The following is a 21,439-nucleotide window of genomic DNA, read 5'->3' as shown; positions in this document are numbered from 1 at the left end:
TGTTGCTAACTGGGTTTGATATCCAAAGCTCACTCCAATTTATAGAGCTCTTTCAAGGTTTTTAGCGCGGCGAACCGAAAAAAAATCTATACAATATCAATATTTTCTATCCAACTGTTGTGTTTGCTATCCAAACCAAGCCACTTGACGTACATTTTGTCAGCCTTTCTTTTGAGCACCTTTTCAACTAAGTAAATGTCTGGATTCGATGTTTTCTGTAGTTCTTCATGATAGAAGCAGCCGCTGATAGGTGTACCTTGCATGTCTTCAAGTAAATACGTAGCAGGATTGGTAATTTTAACTTTTGTGATTTTGAATAGTTCAATTGGGTGTATATCCTTTTTCAAAGACATCCTTTGCCTTGGATATGCGCACAATGTCGCCAACTTTAAATTTTCGTGGACCGGCTATCTTTAAATGACTATAGGTGTTATTCAAAATAGATTTTTCGTTGGATTTGTTGACTTGAGAAGGTTTATATTTTGATGTGGAATGTTTTGTATTGTTATAGTTTTGAGTTATTTCAGGCAGAATATCAATCTATTTGTAGGTGCCATTTAAATTGAAATACTTGGAGAGTTTCGATTTTAGCCTTCTTATAACTCGCTCTGCCATAGAGGCTTTCATTGTACTAAATACGCTATAATGATTTATGTTATGTTTTCTCATTAAATTTTGAAATTTGCTGTTGTAAAATTCCTTTCCCTGATCAGATTGCAGATTTTTTGGTATTCGTCTAGTGTGAGCGAGAATGTCCGAGAATGCCCGAGTAATCTCCTCTCCGGTCTTCGTTTTTAGTGGGCATGTCCACACAAACTTTGAAAAACAATCAATGATGACCAGTATCATTTTATGATTCCTATTTTGTGATGCAAAATTCCTCATCTCCGCAAGATCCATTTGCCAATGATCGTCAAGACCCTTAATAATAGTGCGTCTCCGAGGAAATTTTTTCCGTATCGGTTTGTGGAGTTCGTAAAGTGAATTCTTTTCGAATAAATATTTTGGCTGCAACAATTGAATCGTCAACGTATTTCTTCGTAGCCATATCCCTAGCTGCTACAGGGGGATTTCGTTAGTTTTATTTTGTAAGTTAGTAATGTGCGCCTGTAATATGGGGATTTTCGTCTTATGAAGCTCATTTCTCATTTCGAACAATCCTACAGCTAAATCCTTTATATCAAGGTCTTGTTGCTGCAGCACCATACCATGTGCTTGAATTAATGGCGAGTTGATAGCACGTAGGTCATTCAACTGCACATCAACATATTTTTTTGTTGCAGCATCACTATTTGTTGTCGGTTCCTTAACATTACAAATTTTCATATTTTCAATATCAATATTACCGTCCTGTGTATGAGGAAACGTAATTTTCACTGGTAAACGCGCATAGGGCGTTTGATGTCTATGTCCGAATTTATCGACTGGCATAATTAAAATGAACAAGTTTCAACTTGTATTATTCTATTATATCAGCCTCCTTGAGTTCATTGATAATTGCTACTATTTCGTTGTCGTGTGACGTATTACCTGCCTCTTTTGAAGCAATCAACAACTTCAAACGTTCCACCAATTCATTCGCATCATCCCAATAAATGTACTCCATAGGTTTATCATTATATCTTAAACGATCGATGCCTTTTCCTTTTGCTGAAGGAATCGATTTTAGACGAGTCAATACCTGCGACGATCTATTCGTCGTCGTTAGAGATTTTGTTTTGAATAAAGGTTTTATGATGTAGTGATATTTTTCAGTACTCGACCCCTTAAGAGGATCTAACGTGTCTAAATGAACTTCAGTTGTTGTCAAAAGATTTTTATAGTTCTGTAAATCTTGATCATTGTAACTGGGGTCTCGGTAAAATAGAAGCTCATACAAGCCTGGTGTTCCAATTACATATCTTCCTCCTTTGTTTTTCTCAGGTAGTATGTTTACATTGCCGGTTTTTCCATCAAATGCAATTCGACGTTTGCCTAATGACCAACCGATTTCATCGTTGTATATCGGACCATAATTTTTATCAATTTTATCATCTTTTTGGAAGTAATCTTCAATGAACTGATGACTGATGGCTGGATATTGGTCCAAATAGTCTGCGATAGCTTCCTGGGAAATTTCGGGGCGCATCTCTTCTGGAGATTCAGAACGTGTAATATTTCCGAATTCATCGGTTTCGGCCACCGGTTCCGTTTCGAGAAAAGGTGTAAACACATCATCAGTTGGTTCTTCCTTCTTTATTTCCTCTTTTGGATTTAAATTTGTAATCGTTTTTTGTAATGTCTTTGAGGATTGCACAATTTCTTCAAGTGGTTTAGATATCGGCTTGAATAGTTTATTAATAGACTCATCTTGCTCTGATTTACCTAATTTCAACGACAAGTATTTTTTGCGAATCGATCTGGCAAGTTCGGACACTTTTTTCTTGCGCAATGCATTAGCAACCTTATCGTCATACATTTTGGTATGGACTGAAGATGCAGCTTACAATTTTATATATTTATCGAATCCTTTGCGATACCTACCACCATTAAGGGTAAAATCCTTCATAATTACCAAAGTACCATAGCGATCACACCAACACTTTGAACACACATTTTTGAATGTGTCAAACGTCATGTCTGGAGATACGTGTTCGTCGAATATATGTTTCAAGTTCACCTCATCCTGCTTGAATAACACAATAACATTACAATTGTCGCGAATAAGCTGTTTCGGTATTTTTGAGTATGTTTGACAAAGATATGCAGCATCAATATCTTTATGTCTACACATGGAGTAGTATTCACGAATTTTCTGCTGACCGTCACAGGCTACGTCATCGAATAAAAAGATGGAATTTGGTCGAGCTTTCTCTGGACTAATAATTTCTTCATTGTCTTTAAATGGGAAATACCCAACACCCTTGACTTGCGCTATAACTTCTTGTAGCAATTGATACTTTGGTTGAAATAACGATTTTGAATAGACATAAACATTTTTGAATTTCGCGCCATTTGGATTGAATAGGAGCGCCAGCGCATATAATGGCACGGAAAGAATTTGGCAACAATTTACCATGTTTGCCAACAGTTGGTGTTGAGGTGAAATCCAGATTTTCAATGGGTATAGTCTGCTCTTGTTGAATTATTTTCATTGTGTGTGTCGTTTTTCGTAGTACTACTCTTTAAATATAGGTGTCACCAATTAAGCGTGTCAGTCTTAATGTTGGTGTTTGAAGGAGAGGGTATTACTTACCTAGCTATCAGTACTGTGGACGTAAGTAAACCACCCCCTCCACCCTTTTTCTGAAAAAAATTAATTGTTTTTTTAGCTGGTACAAAATTGGGAAAACGTCTTGATCGTGGAGATCCGGACATCAACCCCTTGGACGCTGCTTGTAAACAACACGATATTTCTTACTGGAAGAATAAGTCTCTCGAGGAACGACACACAAAGCCGATCAGATACTTGAAGATAAAGCTTGGGCACGCGTCAAATCAGATGTTATTCTGAAAGTGGGAAAGTCATTGAAGAGAGGAACATCTTTGAAAGACACCGCAACGTTTGCCTTACGAGCAGCCAAAGCACTTATTAAAGAATTTGGTGGCAGAAAAGAAGTCGAGGTTCCTCGAGTAATACCTGTAGCGAAGTCCGGAGGTTTCCTACCACTTATTCCTTTGTTTGCCGGTCTTTCGGCACTTGGAGCTTTGTCAGGTGGTGCTGCTGGGATTGCAAAAACCGTCATTGATGCTAAGCATGCGCAAAAGAAATTGGAGGAAGATGTACGTCATAATAAGGCTATGGAACGTGTAGGATCTGGCCTATACTTGAAAAAATATTCAAAAGGTGGATTTGGATTGTATTTAAAAAAAAACAAAAAAAAACTAATAAAGCTACCCAATCACGCACTATCTGACTTTGACATTGCGCATTATGCAAAATTACTTGAAATACCACATTTTCGAGGAGTTTTCATGCGAGACACCCTCTCCAAAGTCGGTCCTCGAAGACAAGAATGCGCAGTGGTTAATTTAGATGTCTCTAAGAATAGTGGGAGTCATTGGGTGGCTTACAGAAAGATAAACAACGATGTAGAGTATTTTGATTCATTTGGTAATTTGAAGCCGCCGAAAGAAGTTGTTGAATATCTGGGAAAGAGTGCGAGAATTTTCTACAACAATACCCAATATCAAAACTGCAATCAAATAAATTGCGGACATTTGTGTTTGAAATTTCTACAGCAACAATAACGAGCGTAGAACTATTACTACAACATATCTACCATGGAAAAACATTGAATAGTTTTACTGCCGAAGAACTAAAGCACTTTCCCATTGAACATCTAATAGAGTGTGTAAGACATTGGGAATTGTTGAATATGTGGCATAAACTTCCCAATGAATATCGAGGAAATTTTGAACTACAAATACGACTGCCTTGTTTCATCCATTACAACCGACCTGATTGGACAACACATTGTGATAGTCCTCCGAGTTCTCAAGCCACTTGTTTTCGTTGTAACAATAAATAGAATAGTCACCATGTCACAGTTGCTGAGAGTAAACAGCATCAATCATGAATTTACCTTTCAACCTACTACGCCTATTGTGCTCGATCCGAATAATAAATACGAAATAGCTTTGCGATCTTTCCATTCTTATCACAGTATACCAAACATTGGAAATTGTAAGTTTTACTACTACGATACCAAGGGCAAGCTTCAAAGTTTTGATTTTCCCACAGGATGTTACGAAATTGCCGATCTTGAAGCGTTTATACGAGATAAATTGGGTGTGGACAATTCAACTAGGCCAGAGGGTATATTTTCACTAAAACCCAATCACAATACGTTGAAATGTGAAATTTCCAGTAAATACAAAATTTCATTCAAAGAAGATAATAGTCTTGGGAGAATTTTGGGTTTTTCACCGAAAATACTCGACGCAAACAAAATACACTCGTCAGATCTCCCCGTCAAAATCATTAAAGTATCTAGTATTCGCTTCGATTGTAACATTACCACTGGAGCCTTCGATGCAAACAGACATGCTCATACTATATACGAATTCGTTATACAAGTGGATCCAGGATATTCCATAGACGAAATTCCTCATAATTTGCTCTATTTACCTGTTACGTGGAGAACTAAGTGGGACTAATAATAAATCATAATAATAATATATAATAATCATAATAATATATAATAATAATATATATAATAATAATATAATAATCATAATAAATCATAAAAGACAGTCTACAGAGTATTCAACTTCATTAGATAAGCTACCATCAAAGCTGAAGCAACTCACGTTCGCAAACAAATTGGTTCTGCAATCGTTGGGTTTTAAATTGAAAAAAAAAATGACAACAATGTATGGAAAACGTCAACGCCAAAACGACAACATGCCTTCAATGTTTGATATCTACCGTAAGCCGATGTTTGACGATTCAATTCGAAAGGCTGAATACAGAACCTATGCTCCATTTATAAAGTCATTCAATTGCAGTCACATTGTGGAGTTTAGCATTAATCAGGTTGATTCGTTCTTTGCAATGAGCGAAACTTTGTTGTGCATTAAAGTTTCGCTTGAAATACACGGAGCTGGTGACGTAAAATTAGCAAATAATGTTGGAGTCTTTCTATTCGATTCATGTACATACAGTGAAAGTGCCAGGGAAATGGAAACAGTTCGGGATCCTGGAATAGTGAGTGCCGTACGTGCTATGACTTGTTATAACCAAGAAGATTCCAATCATATGGCTATAGCCGGCTGGAATTACCCGAAAAATCCTATTCTGAATGTTAGCGACAAGTCCTTCAACCTTCAAATACCTCTCAAACATATTTTCAGCATTTTCAACGATTATTCAATGATTACATGTGGGCGTCAAACAATACGACTAGTTCGGGCACGAAATGATAATGATTGCTTATATATTACTGAAAAGAATGTCTCTGGAACGCTATCCACTACAACAGCTAAAATAAACATTACAAGCGTTGAGCTAAAAGTTAAACATATCTTTCCTAATGACGACATAAAATTAAATCTCATGAAATCCATTCAAAAGATCAACCTATAGTTATTCCATTTAGGAAGTGGGAGTTACACGAATTACCCTCAATTACTAAAGGAGCAAGACATGAAGTTTGGGCTGTCAAGACATCCACTTCAGTTGAAAGACCTTGTTTTGTTATTGTTTTCTTTCAAACCGACAAACGTAACTTGAGTACAGCTGACCCGACTTTATTTGACAATGCCGACGTACAAAGTATAAGGTTGTCACTTAATAATGATTATTGGCCCAATGAAAGAATGCAATTGGATTTCGCTAAAACTGATTACAATGAAGCCTATTTTACTATACTGAATTCTATCCCAACTACGCAAACTCCACACAGAAGCGCCCCCTGCTGGATTATTCTTCTTTCAAGAAACGAGCATTGTTTGTTATCGATTGTTCAAAACAGGAGGAAAGCATGAAGGCATCCACAGTCGATGTGAAACTTGACATTGAAGCAAACATAGGTTTTCCCGAAAATACCAAAGTCTATTGCATCATAATTCACGATTGTAGAATGGAATACTTCCCCCTCACCGAAATTGTTAAAAGCTTGAACTAGATGTTGTGAGTTAGTGTTCGAGAAGACGTCAACATGAGAGTAGCTTTTGTAGACATTCAAGGTTTTGTCGTAGACGGTCTTTTCGTTGCCAAAGAGCTCACCATAGAAATTGGCTTCAAAAGTTCACATTACATATTTTTACCACCCTAACCGTTTTCTACATTAAGTAAAGAGGACAAAAAGACCACATCATACTTGGAAAGAAATGTGCACGGCATTCGATACTCTTCAGGAGATGTAGAATATTCTAAAGTAAATGAAATATTAGAAAGCAAGTTATTGTATGCCGCAGACTACATTTACGTTCGAGGACAACAAAAAGTCGAGTTTCTGCAAAAGAAATGTCACATTTTCGGTATTTTTCCACATATTATTGACGTTTGCAAATTTGATGGTACACCCTGTGAAACTGGAAACTTTGCTCAAGATCCAAACCCCTGTCACGCATCTGGACTATTTTCATGTACTGAAAGAAATGTACAACGTCTCCGTCACTGGTTTTTAAATACTGTATTACCATTATAAATAAAGTTTTTTTTTAAAATATGGGTTTTATTGAAACACTCTGTATATTCATCAACTTTTATATTACATGAAGATTGGAATTTTCATTTTACAATTTTCAAAATAATTTTTAAAATTAAAACAAATACAGCCACTAATATTACACATGACATAGCAAAAACAGAATTTCATTTTTTATATCCCCTTCTGTTCTGTTGAACGTAGGTTGAATACGTCTTAACGGATAAGTAGTTTGCGGCGGCAGTCTACGGGCCAACTGATGGACCTCTTCAGGCACCCCCCAGTGAAGACTGCTCCACGTCACTTTCTTATCAAATAAACTAAGATTCTGCATTTGTTTCATAACCTCACTTTTATCTCCATAGAAAGCAATATCTTTCTTTAATTCACCAATGCTATTAATAAACTCTTCAATTCGACGTCTGTACTCTTCTGAAGACATATTACGAAAGAGAACATTCTCATACGTAGACACGTTTGATGATCGTTTGACGCAGCACGTGACGTTTGACATAACGACCTGACGTTTGACGTAACGATGTGACGTTTGACGCAACGACAAGAGAGATACATTTCATGAATATTGTTTTTACTGCTATTACATAAAGATATATTGGAAACTAACAAAAACACACAAGAATTTTGAAAATAATTTCATTATAAGAAAACGACAATATTCTACATTTATGAGAGAGAGATACATTCCATGAATATTGTTTTTACTGCTTTTTTTCTTAAATAAAAGCTAACATTATCGCTGAAACTCTTTATTACTCTCGTGACTGTCATAGTATAACACTATACATGAAGGATGACCAGTGGAAAGAAAAAAATAAAAATACATTTCTAATAAAGCCCTGTTGGGCACGAACTTATGTCTAACACTAACAACGCTTATATAAATCACCTAAAACGCATACTAAAAAACTATGATAAAACAGATATTTTTTAATGTGGCATTATGAACCGCCACCGTTCATAATACCGCAAAAACACAGGAATAATTTTATAATAAGAAAACGATAATATTCTACATTTATGAGAGAGAGAGAGAGAGAGATACATTCCATGAATATTGTTTTTACTGCATAGCGGCCTCAAAAGTATCAATGTCACTGTCTATATCAGAATCATCAAAACGATTATTTCTAGGCATCTCATGTAAATTATTAATACAGGACTCATGTGATTTTATCATGAATAAGACTTTGTTAAAACAACTCTGACACCAATAGGACATTTCTTGACATACACATTCAACAATTTCATCACCATCAAATACTTCATGACAATGATCATAATTAACAAAAATGTTCCTTTTTAAATATTTATGGACCGTTCTAAATACAAAATAACATGATTTACAAACATTTATACGATATTGTGGAAGCCAATATCCACTAGACCATACGCAGTAAGTAGATTCTTCTAACATATCTCCCCAATTTGTTTTACTTAATATAGTGTTTCTTAAATATAACGGTATTTCTTTATTATATTCAATATATTCTATTCCAATGGATGAAGAATTTGAATTGCTCTCAGTCTCTTTTATCATCGCATTCCATTTGTAAACAGGAAATTTTTTCACAATTTTTTCGGTCAATTTCCGAGGAAGAGGGGATTGCTCTGCGAAATCGGCTGCTGACTTTATCGTTTCACAAATTTTTATGATGCATAATTCCATTAATGTTGAGGAGTTCATTATCTATAAGAGAGTAAGTTTGGAATACTATAATGACCCCACGGCAGCGTATCATAACTATTGGTAATCAAATATCTTTTATCGTCATGACGACTTAGCGCAATTTTTGTCTGTTCTATGCTATATACGTTATGAGCATATGACCTAATACAGCGTTGAGTAATATTTTTTTCTTTGAAATCATTTAAACAGTTTACATAATCTTCAAAATTTATTTTGTTTTTTACTACATTATATCGAGCTCCTTTTGCCTTTTTTACTATTGCACCTGATTGAACTTTAAAAGAATACATTTTAGACCTCAAGCCTGCAAAATGAGTCATAATTTGGCCTTTGTTTTCATCTTTCATAACACCCAGAACTTTTTTATTTACCTGTGGAATATTATAGTTATTATTGATGGGGTAATCTGAAGTATCGAATTTTGTTAAATCTGAAACGTAACACTAGATATCAAATTTTTGGCGCCGTATCGACCATTCCAAGTTTTAACAAGTTTTACAATTCGGTGCTTCCGTATATTTTCCATCGTCTTTCCAAACACAGCATTATTTGCCAATTTATATAAATTTTTCTCAAAGTCATTGGTAGCTGCAGCCCTCAAACGAGTATTTAGTTCGATATAGGGCCGCAGCCATGCAGATTGATTGAATTTCAGAATTTTATGTATCTTTTCAATTTTCAAACCGTTGGCTAACATTTGTTTTAAATTACGATAGTGAACTGTGTATTCTTTTTTACAATAAATCGTTGTCATTAATTTGGAATAATTTGAGCCTACAGGCTTGCGGTGTTCGGGAGCAAATGGAAAATCTCTGTGAAGATCATGTAATTCATGTGGATACTCCAAGTCTACTTGTAATATATATCCTAAGGAAGAATTATCTGCCACAGACATAACATCAAAATTTTCATTATCTAACCATTCAAATCCTCCGTATGGTAATGGTTCACACATAGCCCACCCGTATAAATTATTGACGTCCAGGTAGAGTAAGTATTTTGAGGGTTTTGTAGAATCATATTCAGGCATGTACTTATTGTTAGCATTCGATAATCTACTGCTACAAACCGAAATTCCTCCTCGAATTGCTTTCTCGATAAACATGATCATGTCTTCGTCATGCAATAACTCTAATTTACATCCTACATATTTCAACATACAGTCCCAAGTATATCCAGGCATTGTATTGTACCATGCAGGGTCTAAACCATAAGTAATTGAACATTTTCTTCGAAATTGTTCGAAAACATCTGATAAAAGTAAAACATCGGTCTTTAAGTACAGATCAGAATACTGACCCAAATTTTCAATATCAAATGATTTCCACACTGCATGAGCATGAGAATACTTCTCAATACTGATGTTTTTATCCTCCAATTTATTATAAAATGCCTCTATTGGTGGTAGTTCACAAGTATTTAATTTTTCCCAACTATCTATAAAATCGTAACAGAAAACCCCTTTTTTGGCTATTAATTTAAATTGTTCGACACTTAAATTACTAAATTCTCTTTTGGAAATTTTTAAATCATTATCATTCAATGTAGCAGCCAATTCTTCCAAGGAAGCACCCAAAAACCTCAGTGAATCTATGAATCGAAATTTTATATTTGTATCTGAATCGTTAAGTGTAAATGAAATGTATTTTTCTTTATTTATGGGGAGTAAACTGATGTTTCCTCTTTTACTTAATTCCGAAATGATGAAATGGCTATCGTAGTTACTTAAGTTATGGAAAACTGTAGGTACAACAAACAGTTTTTCGAAATTCAAATTGCATGCTTGATGTGCAAAATTTCTAAACTTCCCCGTAAAATGATCGTGATCTCTAACAATGATATCCGTAGAGGAAAAACCCTTTTCACATATGTGACACATTGTTGCCACACGTAAATCTGGTTTTTCTTCCATAGGTGTAATAGTTGTAATTTCTGATTTAATACTTTCAGCTAAATTCGATAATTCATTTGCAAACCAATCCATGCAATCTCTACCTCTGTAGCTCTTGAAAAAACTCAAGTCTTCGTTGTAGCTACATTTTACATAGTAACCAGCACTATATGCTATATGTTTTTGATATTTATTTGTCTTATTATGAAGCTGTGTTTTATCTGTAAATTGTTCTAGCATGCACTCAAAGTCGGCATAAACTACAAAAGGCGTAGTTTGTTTGTATATATAATTTCTACAACTAACAGATTCATATTTTGGAAAAGACATTTTATAATTATTTAATTCAGAGCATAATTTCAAGTGGACATTCAATTTACTTTCACTGCTGAAATAATTTATGCAGCGAATGCAAATAAATTGTTTATATGTAGTTTTACTTAACTGACTATCAATTAAATGTTACAAATCTTTGATCCAGCAGTAGTGATATGTGATTTCTGAATTGTCATTATCTATAGGAGGTGCTTCATAATCGTTTAGCTTTGGAAAATATGTATTTTGAATTAATAAAAGATTTACATGTTTCTCGTGTATTGATTTAGCAAGTCTTACTGGATATACTTTGTAAAATGGTTTTTTATTATTTATTTCAATTAAATCCAAGGCATAGACATTGACGGAAATGTTATTAGATTTTTCAAACTTTGAAATTTGATGCAGGGGCATCGGAGCTTCCAAGTCTTGTGTATTCAAGACTGTGCTATAATATGGATATGAGGAAGTGAGTTCTTTATTATTTTTGGCTGGGTACAAAGCACTAACAATTGACCAATAAAAACATGCTTGGTCAGAATTTTTAATGTTTATGCACCCTCGCTTTTTTTGAATAGGTTCTGGAAGTTTAATATAAGATGAGCCGTTTCCAATTTGAAATTTATTGATATTTACTTCTAAAGAAATAATTTTACTTAATGCAAAACCAGAGTCCCTCTCTTGAAATTCTGATAATTTAAAATTAATTTTATCTTTGACGTTCTCGAAAAACCATCACTCTATATCGGTCGATACATCGATAATAGAATTTTTAGTCATAAAATAATGGAAACTAGAAATTTCATTTTCACCAGATTTTTTAATGAACTCTCCACAAAAACAAACATAAACTTTAACAACAGAATATTTTTTCCTAAAAATTTCCCTTATTTTATTTTTAAAAATTATTTGACAATCATTTAAAAATTGCGTTAAGTCCTTATTATATAAATTTACTATAAGTCCGGTTTTAATTCTTCTTGTAAATGCAGAAGCTACATTTTCCCATTTAACCCTATTTTTCAGTTTATTATTCAGCCCCATACCTATATTCCTATTTGAAATAAGTTGTTTAAAATGTTTGAAATGTCCTATGTATGTTTGTAATTTCCTAATTGTACCTACATGCAGTCCTCCTTTTTTAATTGTCAAATTACATACTTTAATTTGTTTATTGTCGATTCAACCAAATTTCCACATCTCTATCCGTTATCTTATCAAACAATATTTTTCTGACATTTTTAATGACTTGCAGTAAATTTTCAGATTTTTTTACAATATTCATGGTACTCACCTCTCTCTCTCTCTCTCTCTCTCTCTCTCTCTCTCTCTCTCTGTGTGTGTGTGTATTAGGCACGTCTATAGTTCCTCAATTTCAAATGACGCTAGCCGTTGATTTTTTCCAACATCCACTAATCCCTCGAATATAATTCCGTATTTTTCCTTTTCAAATTCTTCAATGACTGGTTTGTAGACACTTGTCACTCTTTGCGGTAAAAACACTACTTCTGTATCTAAATCCAATAAAACTGATTCTCCGAATTTGGAATTGACTATTTTTGCCTTCTTTATAGCCCTCAGAGTATTCAAAGGTAGATCTTGTATTTTTGTTATTGGTTTTCTCTCTGTAATTATAGACGTTGCGTTAATTTTTTTTAAATCCATCTGAAAAGAGAGAGAGCGCGTAACCCACAAGAAAAAAAAATACTTACATTTTTTGTTAAGGCACAATTTTTTAACAGATACTAGTATTTGTTCTTCAGAGCTGGTTTTTCTCTTGCTGGCAGTGGAAGAGACTGGCTCCAACACAATGCAACATCTTATTTATACTCATGGCACTATCTCCATACGATTGTGATAGAATGTTCTAGAAAAATATTTTATTTGCGGCAATTTTGTAATTTTGTAATTTCCTGTAAATGTGGTCCATATGGTTTCCGAGTATTCTAATAAATTTTCACTATTTCCTGTACATGTGGTCCATTTGGTTTAGAAATATTCTTATCAATTTCCTGCGTTATCAAAAAATTTCTTATTAATAGGTAAAAGTTATCTTAAGATTGGCGTTCGGGAATTTCCAAAAAAAAAGAAAAAATTTAATAAGAGTTTATTTCAAAATATACAACATTATTGATAAAAAGAAATTATTTTTGTTAATAAAATTTTGAGATGATTTAAAAGGTCTCCATTTGGACATGGAATATCGAACACGTTCCAATTAAAGGGTCCGGCTGCAACAAGTTTTTTGGTAAACTCATTATATTTGTAGTATGTGGTGTTTTTGAAAAAGTACATGTGTCCGTCAATGTACTGGAATGCTCCTGTAACATCTGTGGGTAGTCCAGGGAAAATATCTTTTATTTGTCCTCTATTCCGAACAGTTTTCAAGTTCTTGTCAAATTCAATATAATTACTGTTATTATAAAATACATATATTTTCCCATGATTGCTTTGAAACATTGTGTTTATTTGAGAATTCTTAGGTATAATTAAATTATTTTCCTCAAGTATTTGTAGAGCGGGAAAATCTGCTACATAGTATTTACGGTCATTTACTGCTATTAAATTATCTGAAGAACTTTGAAAAATCTGAATTATGGGACCCACTTCTTCAGGTAAATAATCATCGAGTATTTCTGGTTGCGAGGGAATAAGTTTCGAGTTCAAATCAATTTTCCATAGGGAATTTTCATTAATAATTTATAAATGGTAATTTTCAAATTCACCAGCCATAGCAATGAACATATACTCCGGTGTTATGTCGCATAAATTTTTATCCGGTTCATTTGGTTGATGTGCAAGTGTCTTTGTAGTCGGTGGCAGCGCTGACGTGGGTTTGAAAGGATTATTTACATATGTATTGATTGGTCCATAAAGAGCTTCAAGGGCCATTTTATCATCCTCATCCAATTTAAGAGCAATGTTGAATTGATACCATGGATACATTATTGCTGTCTCAATATCACTGTGAGCAATTCCTAAAATATGCCCAATTTCATGAATTAATACCATAAGTAGGCTAGTCTGATCTTCTGAACTTGATCCATCCAAACTTAAATCCCACTTCTCATCAGCATCAATATGAAGCTCTATACAACTGTTGCCTTTTGGGAAATAAGCATGTGCCAACACCTTTCCGGGACCATCAAATGTACTGGAGCACTCTCTACCTTGGCAATTTGCTCGAAAATAGTGCTTTTCCCGTACAACTGTAATAGAAATATCGGGAGCATAAGGCCGTATTTTGTGTATTAATTCAAATTTAAACTTTGAACTGTTATTCCACACTTCAAAAGCCTTTTTGGTTACTTTAAGATATTCTGGAGTTGCCTAAGGGAAATACCATTTCAAATCAAATTTTGGCCATTTTGATTTAACTCTAAAAGAATGATCATCGTCGGAAGCTGCTTCACTCACATTACATCTTGGTCTATTTAGAAGTTGAATTTTATTTTCATCTAATTCTCCCGTTGCAGGGATATTATATCTTTCTTGAAAACTCAACAAATAATCCTCAAGTTTAGTCAAATCATTTTCATTTGCGTACCCGAACCGGTGTAAATACTTCATTGCATACTGTTGGTCGACAACGCATAGTACTGAACATAGTACTGCAGATAATATAATGATTAACATGATCTTCACTCTTCTGCTATCCTCAAAAAACTAATTTCCAATCACATTAATAACGGAATATATAATTTTTAAAAAACCCAAAGACTTTTAACCGACCTGGTATATCATCGCAACGAATCTGTCTCGATTACGTGCGTGATACCTTACATTGACAAAAATCTCTTTTTATTTATACATTATAGTTTTATGTTACAAGATTAGCGAATAATAATGGTATATATAATTTTTTAAAACCCAAAGACTTTTAACCGACCTGGTATATCAGCGCTCCCGCTGTTATCATCGCAACGGATATATAACTCTACGCATGCGCAAAAACGAAGTCTCTCTCTCTCTTACACATTATCTCGCTGCTCTCTCTCTCTCTCTAACACACGGTTTTCCCTATTTCTATAGTCAGACATACGTTGTTCATCTACTTACCCGCCTTGATGTAATTTTGGATTGTCTCTGACTTGCCCGTGATTTTACTAACCAATCTGTTATCTTTGTATTTGATGAAGTCGCGGATGATCGCAATATCGCCATCTCCCTTACAGCTTGTTATAGGTTTGTCTGACATTTCGAGTACATATTTCCCTTCCTGCCATTCCATTTCTATCATGTCTTTGATGTCGTCGTTGTCCACAGCTGCTTCCATTTTGTAGACAATCTCTTTTATTTGTATTTCTTTGAAAACGTCATCAGGCTGCATGGTTTGTGTGGCCATATCCTGACTTAGAGGTTTAATTTTTTCCATCTGGGTATGTTCCCTACCTCCAAGCGAGTTTCTCCTAGAGATATTCCCGACTTTGGCCTTAAGGGCATCGTTTTCCTCCTGTAGCATCCTCAGTTTCTCTTCCAGGTTTCTGCTAGAGCCGCATGTTTCCAACTCCTCTTCCAGAATTGTCTTTTTTTCTGCCTTCCTAGCACGTTTGAGATCAGCCATACCTATCGTAAGAGATGATGCGAGGTTCTTTATTAATGCGTGTACGTTCCTATGTTCTGTGCAGAAGCTCTTTAAGTCCGCGGCCATTTTTGCTATCTTGTTTATTTCGTCATCTATATCTTTTCCAGGATATTTAGGGCTCAGATCATTTGCTGATAGCTCTCTTTTGCTCCTTTTCCTTTTTTGGTCCGTGGTCTCATTATCGCTGCTATCCTGCACCACCATGAAGACATCGTCGGCTTCCATCTCCTTCTGCATCATATCAACGAAAAAACTCCCGTCCAGATCTGGAGTATCCAGTGGAAGGTTATTATCCCCTTCATTCACTTCCGTCTTGTCCTCTGGAATCGCATCTTTTTCTATGTTACCTTCCTTACTAGAGCCCATGTCTGTCCTTAGACCTCTAAACTTATATCTCAGCGGCGTAGAACCATGTCCAGCATGCTTCTTCTTCTTCGTTTCCACCTCTTCATTTTCTGTGTTGTCCTCCGAGTCTATGGTTTTTGTTCCAGTAGCATTACCCAAAAAGTCGCCCTGGTTCCCTGGCGGACATTTCTCGCGATCGCTTGTTGACGGTCGGGAGTGGCTCGCGGCACAACCCTCCCCGACCGGAACTGAGGTTTCCCTCCTATGTTCGGTAATCTCCAAATCTTTTCCCACTTCCATTGCCAATTGTCGTTGTGGGTTGGGGGGCAGGGCAGGCGCACATCCTACCGGAAAGGATTTGGGAAAGGGGAAATTGGTAAGAAATTAGGAAACCCCTAGCCCTCGTTTCCTACTAGCATCGGGGAAGAAACAGGAGGTAGGAAGCCGGAGCAAGGTTAGGGATACCGTCTAGGCTGGGAATGTCCTAGACGGGAGGTAAAGTCTTTTTTGTCCGCGGGCAATTATTGGGGAACGGAATTTGTTCCTTATTCATCGCCTATCCGAGAAGGTTGGTCGGTCATGTTTCCTCTTACAGAAAGTTGAGTGACTCAAGACCGACCACTCCTTTCGGAGACACCCTATGAGCCATTGGGACGCGTCGTGTCGGGTAGACCAAACCCCATCCCAGAGATCTCGCGACGAGGATTTGGGGTGAATCACTTTCTGCCTCCTCGACTAGACCCCTCCGAGCACGGAACCTAACCAAACCTAACCTAACCTAATCTAACCTAACCTAACCTAACCTAATCTAACCTAATCCTAACCTAACCTAACCTAACCTTTTTTTGCCCCCAAGGTAGGGTGGAAGCTAATGCCGTCCTCACAGCGGGCGGGTGCAATGCTGTGAGTTTGTGTGGGACTCTCACCCACTAAACCACCCTCCTTGTTTACACATCCCTGGGGATTTGCGCGCGCCGGGAGGACAACAAGTTGTCATTACATCAGCGCACATCCCCTTTGAAATCCCTTTCCTTATTCTATTACTTATCCCTGAGAGTTTTTATCCACTTTTTCCTTTCTGTGCATTACTACGGTCATGTACGTCGTTACCGCGTTCCAGGTTGCTTTATCCTCCAACATTTTCCCTATGATCTCGGTTGCCGTAGGCAAGTCACATCCTAGTTGTTCTTTTAGTCTGGTTCTCTCCTCACCCCATCTCGCACATTCGTATAGGACATAGGCCGGGTCGTCCCTTTGCCCACATTTTTTACATGTCATCCTCGGTTTTACGGATTCTTTTAGTGAAGGTTCCGAACGAACCATGTCCCGTCAGAATCTGCGTGATGTGGTAGGAAGTGGTTCTGTGTTTACACATGACCCTGCTTCTTATGTCTTTAATCAATGTTTTTGTCCACTGGGCCTTCGTCTCCAGACTATCCCACCTCTCCTGCCACTTTTTATATGTTCTTTCTCTTGCCATTCGTCTATTGCCGGCTAACCTGCCTCCTATATTATATAGGAAACATCTCTCTGCTATCATGAGATCAATCGGTGGGAAACCTGCTATAACCTGGACTACCTCAGCCGATACGGTCCTATAGGCAGCGGCAACCATCAGTAAGCATTTTCTTTACGCGGCCATTAATCTTTCCTTGTAAGATTGTATCTTCATGGCTTCACGCCAGGCTGGCGCCGCATACAGGAGGACGCTGTGCATTACTTGGCACAGAACCCTGCGCTTGCAATAACCAGGCCCTCCCACATTCGGCATCAGTCTCCGTAGTTGTGAGATCTTTTTATCGGCTTTTTCGACCGTGTATTTCATATGTTCCAGGAAGTTGAGGTTTTTTGTTATTATTACTCCCAGATATTTTATTTTATTTTTGGCCTCGACTCTTTGTCTTTCCACTACCATTTTGAAGGGACCATTTGTTTTCCGTGGTACCTTCACCGTCAGTATCTCCGTTTTCTGAGGAGCAATTTTAAGTCCGTTTCTTGTTATTCAACGGACCGCTAGAGCTACAGTAATCTCTGCTCTATTCCTGACCTCATTTTCTTTGTCTCCTACGATGTAGAAGACGAGATCATCAGCGTACGCGATAGTGGAAACTTTTGGGCCATAGTCCAACACTAGGATACCATTGTACATGATGTTCCACAGAACCGGTCCAAGGACGGAGCCCTGCGGAACACCCATCGTGCACCTATGTGAAATGATGCCGGAGGTCACCCTCCTGTCACTCAGGTAGTTTTTTATGTAGTTCGTTAAGTAAGGGCTTTATCTTTACAAGCCATGACTATTTTATGCCATTTCGCGGTATTGAAGGCATTTTTTATATCAACAGCCACAAGTACATCCCATTTGTGGCTGGTTTTACCTACTATTTCTTTTAGTTCGTTTATTGCCGACACCGTTGATCTTTTGGGTCGGAAGCCATGCTGATGCGGAGATAGGAGGTTCTTATTCTCGATCTCCTCAGCCAATCTATTTGTAATCATAAGTTCTAGTAGTTTTCCGAAAGAGTTGATCAGGCATATAGAGCGATAGCTGCCTGCCTCGTTTTGGTCTTTACCCTCCTTCGGAAGTAGAACGACTCTGGCTGTTTTCCAGCAGTCGGGAAACCGTTGTTGCTTCAAAAGTTCGTTTAGATAGTTTAGAACTTGCAACGGTTTAGTTTTCACCGCGATTTTTAGAGCTTCGTTTGGCAGGCCGTCTGGTCCAGGTGCCTTGCCGTTTTTAATACCTCTAATCGCTATATCGAGCTCGTCACTGGTGAAATTTGATACCTCATGTAGTGCGGGTTCGTCATCGTCGTCATTTGTTATTTTCCCTCTTGTTGTCGGGAAGAGGGTGCGGATAATATTTTTTCTCCTTTTCGCGCTGAGTTGGCCTTGTGTTCTATTAGCCAATTTGCCCGTCACTATCCTGTAACCCTGGCCCCATATGTCGTTTTCAAGGTCTTTCATGAGGTCGTGCCAACATCTCTTTTTGGCTTGCATAATTAGTCTTTTTAGTAGTTTGCCTTGTAACTTCATACCGTCTTCCCATTTTTGTTTTAAATGTGGGAGCTTTTCTCGGGTGTATTTACGTCTATGTTTATTATATTCGTTTCTGGCATTCTCGATTTCAGGATTCCACCAGAATGGTTGCATCGAGGTATTAGCGTCGTCATTACTGGTGGCATCTTTATATGCCTTCAGTATTTCCTCGTATGTTCCATTACTTTTCTATTAGTATTTCTACGTACTTTTCGGTGTTCAAGTATGTCCTTTTCCTGTTGTTAGGGCTCATCTTTTTTATTGCTCCTTTCGTTTTTATCTGATATCGAATATGTCCATGGTGTGTGTAGGGATTGACATATTCTATACACCAGTTGGTAATCTTATTATTATGACTGCTATGACAGAGAGTAACATCTATATGTGTTTTAGAGTTACCTCTTTCAAAGGTGTGGTGGCCGTTATTGATTGCTACCCATCCTCTTTCGGGCCAACCACTCCTCTACCATTTGTCCTTTTATATCAGATATAGGAGATCCCCGTATTGCGGATTTCGCGTTTATATCTCCGGCCATTATGGATAGTCGTCTTCCGTTGTTATTGGTAGCCGTTTCAAAAGTTTTATCTATGGCCTTTTGGTATTCACCAATGTTTTTGTTTGGCTCGGATATTATCATAACGTCGATGTGATGTTTGTTTGCTTCGTCAAAGGCGATATCATGCGCTATCTTGGACCTCCCCAAGTTCACTTGCAGTACGTTTATCTGGTTTTTGCCTATTTTTTTATCGTTAGCTATTTTGCTTGTATCAGGCCCACATTCTCACCACGCTGTGCAGCAAGATACGTGACCCCGGGCTATCATCATATGGGAAATTTATTCTGATATTAATCTTATGAATAACCGAAGGTATCCTAGTTGGGATTTTGTAATAATGGTCGGGGTATGCTCTTCCAAAATCTAGATTAAAATAGGATAAAATGAAATAAATAAATAAATAAATATAAAATAAATATATAAATAAAAAATAAATAAAACCTTTGTTGTCGTCGTGTTGAGAGTATAGGGATCAACCGACGACAACATTCTAAAATAGGCCTCCGGTGTATATTGCCGGAACCTTGGAGCAACAGCGACGATTACTAACATATTAAAATCTGGGTTACTTCTTTTGGGGTCTAGATCCTGGACAAAGAGGTTGTAAAAGGACCTTTTGTCCATTTTATAGATTTAGACCTCTTTAGTCCTTGTTCTCAAGGACTAATTTCCTATATTCTGGACACCTCATGGTGTCCATCCTATGTCCTTCTACTTTGCAGGCCATACATTTCGCTACGGCCTTACAGTCCTGGGCTCTATGGTTGAGCCCGCCACAATTGAGGCATTGTTTGCTTCTGTCCTCCCCCTTACAGGAGGTCAGACTATGTCCGTATTCCAGACATCTATAACACCTCAGAGGGGCTATTCGCTCCCTCACCCTACATGCCGACCATCCTATTTTGATGGTTCCCATCTCTCTTAACTTGCCGGCTTTGTTATTCGGAACGGAGAGAGGACACATCTGCCCTCCGAATTTTGTTTTTCTAAACAATTTAATTTTGACCAAGCCTGCTAGGCCGGTCTGTTTTTCGACCTTAGCTTTCTCCTCCCCCGAGGTGACCGTCGGGTCAAGGTCAGTGACGCTAAAGACCGTCCCCCTATTTCTGGTCGTTACACTGACCTCCTCCATTTTATTCATTATTGCATTTTTTAGGATCTGTGCCTGACCCCTGCCTTTGAGGCGGATGACAATGTCACCGCCATTTGTTTTCTTGTTAATGTTGACGTTGAGGCTCGCAACGTCAACTTTCTCTTGCATACTTTTCAGTACTTCGGCGAAGGGCCTGTCTCCTGTCCTGACCAGGACAGATTCCCCCTCCTCCGACCTCTTATCTCTGGAGGCTCTCGGGTGTATAATAATGTTATAGATTCCACCGCTATCAGCAGTGAATTCTATAATTTTCCTCGTGGGAGCTATCTCCCCACCGAGTATGAGGACATTCGTGTCCTCGCCCAGGTTCTCCCCGACCATAGCGCTGATAATTTTGAAATCTTTACCGGGTTCTCCATTAAGTCTGGCGACATAATGCCTCCAGGCTTTTTTTGTTTTTAAGGAGGTTACCGAATTCTCGATAACCTCGAAATCCCCGGGATTAAGGGCTTCCGCTAGCTCCCTGATTTCAGGAGTCATATTCTCCGACTCTTTTTCAGTGCTTGGATTTATTAGGACCATACAGTCCTTTCTATCCAGCGCGTCTTGGCTCCTCATAGGGAGAATCTTGGTTTTGGAGAACACTTTGTCCTCCCAAAATTTATCTTTGATTCCTTCAAAATCTTTGAAGGAACCTCCCTTTTCCAAGGCTGCCACTATTTTTTTGGTAGCCTCCGCTTTTTTAATCTTTTCGGCTTCTTTCCGGCATTCAT

This window comes from Diorhabda sublineata, chromosome Y, assembly GCF_026230105.1.
Source record: "Diorhabda sublineata isolate icDioSubl1.1 chromosome Y, icDioSubl1.1, whole genome shotgun sequence".
NCBI lineage: Eukaryota > Metazoa > Arthropoda > Insecta > Coleoptera > Chrysomelidae > Diorhabda > Diorhabda sublineata.
Note: the sequence above shows the minus strand (reverse complement) of the source record.